General features: G+C 46.6%; 3 non-coding genes across 3 annotated transcripts; all 3 read left to right on the top strand.

Moving 5' to 3' along the window:
* The first annotated feature begins 176 nt into the window (after positions 1-176).
* On the top strand, positions 177-295 carry LOC143508288 (U5 spliceosomal RNA). Its single transcript, XR_013129295.1, has one exon. It is a non-coding gene; the product is annotated as a U5 spliceosomal RNA (small nuclear RNA).
* Positions 296-447: 152 nt separating this feature from the next.
* Positions 448-638, top strand: LOC143508268 (U2 spliceosomal RNA). Its single transcript, XR_013129275.1, has one exon. It is a non-coding gene; the product is annotated as a U2 spliceosomal RNA (small nuclear RNA).
* Positions 639-1233: 595 nt separating this feature from the next.
* Positions 1234-1352, top strand: LOC143508286 (U5 spliceosomal RNA). The gene has a single exon (XR_013129293.1). It is a non-coding gene; the product is annotated as a U5 spliceosomal RNA (small nuclear RNA).
* The last annotated feature ends 6 nt before the right edge of the window (positions 1353-1358 follow it).

Here is a 1358-nt window from a genome sequence, read left to right as displayed (position 1 = left end):
TTTTTTTTTTTTTTTTTTTTTGAAATTGTTCCTGTTTTCTCTCTCTCTCTCATTGCCTGCCAGCCCTGTTGTTTGCAACAAGCAAGCCACAGCCTCGCAGGCTCCTCCCTTGTTACCGCGAACAAACGAGCTAGGCTCTTTGTTGGCGTGGCGGGACGCCTGAGCGTACACGGCTATAGCTCGGGTTTCTCTTCATTCACGCACAAATCTTTCGCCTTTTACTAAAGATTTCCGTGGAGGGGAACGTCAAAGAGTCAAAGTGATTTTTTGGAGCGCTCTGCCTCCGGGCGGGGCCGCAACAATCCGTACAACGAGAATGTATAAACTTAGGGCGGGGGCTGGGAGTGGCTCGGTGGGTGTCTGGAAGAGGGGGGAAGGGCGGGTATGCCACGGAGGAGGCCTCCCTGCCTGCGAGGCCGGTGCCCGGTCCAGCGCCCATTTCAGGTTATCGCTTCTCGGCCTTTTGGCTAAGATCAAGTGTAGTATCTGTTCTTATCAGTTTAATATCTGATACGTCCTCTATACGAGGACTTCATATTAAATGGATTTTTAGAACAGGGAGGCGAAACAGGGGCTTGCCCCGTTCGCCCCACGCATCGACCTGGTATTGCAGTACCTCCAGGAACGGTGCACCTTCCTAAGCTTGTGTGAAAAAAAGAGTTTGTTGCTGTTTGGTATGATCAGCCTGTTTTATTTTAATGAATGAATGAATGTATTTATTTATTTATTTGGTGTGTGTGTGTGTGTGTGTGTGTGTGTGTGTGTGTGTGTGTGTGTGTGTGTATATATATATATATATATATATATATATATATATATAATATGTATATATATTTATTGATTTGTCTGTCTGTCTGTCCATGTGAGGGAGCAGCCAAAATGAATAAATAAATAAAACAAAGCAGCTCACTCCACTCCTTAAATAGGCAAGAATGAAGGGGTGAGTGGTCTCTGTCTGTCTGCCTGCAATTGTCAGCTGGTCACAAATGCAGTGAGAGCGGAGGCCACTCCCCTTTCGGCTGTTTGCAGTTTTCCCTCCGTTTTTGTTCTTTTTTTTTTTTTTTTTTTTTTTTTTTTTGAAATTGTTCCTGTTTTCTCTCTCTCTCTCATTGCCTGCCAGCCCTGTTGTTTGCAACAAGCAAGCCACAGCCTCGCAGGCTCCTCCCTTGTTACCGCGAACAAACGAGCTAGGCTCTTTGTTGGCGTGGCGGGACGCCTGAGCGTACACGGCTATAGCTCGGGTTTCTCTTCATTCACGCACAAATCTTTCGCCTTTTACTAAAGATTTCCGTGGAGGGGAACGTCAAAGAGTCAAAGTGATTTTTTGGAGCGCTCTGCCTCCGGGCGGGGCCGCAACA

The sequence above is a fragment of the Brachyhypopomus gauderio genome, unplaced genomic scaffold (genome assembly GCF_052324685.1).
Source record: "Brachyhypopomus gauderio isolate BG-103 unplaced genomic scaffold, BGAUD_0.2 sc862, whole genome shotgun sequence".
NCBI lineage: Eukaryota > Metazoa > Chordata > Actinopteri > Gymnotiformes > Hypopomidae > Brachyhypopomus > Brachyhypopomus gauderio.
Note: the sequence above shows the minus strand (reverse complement) of the source record. Positions and strands in the feature narration are given on the sequence as shown.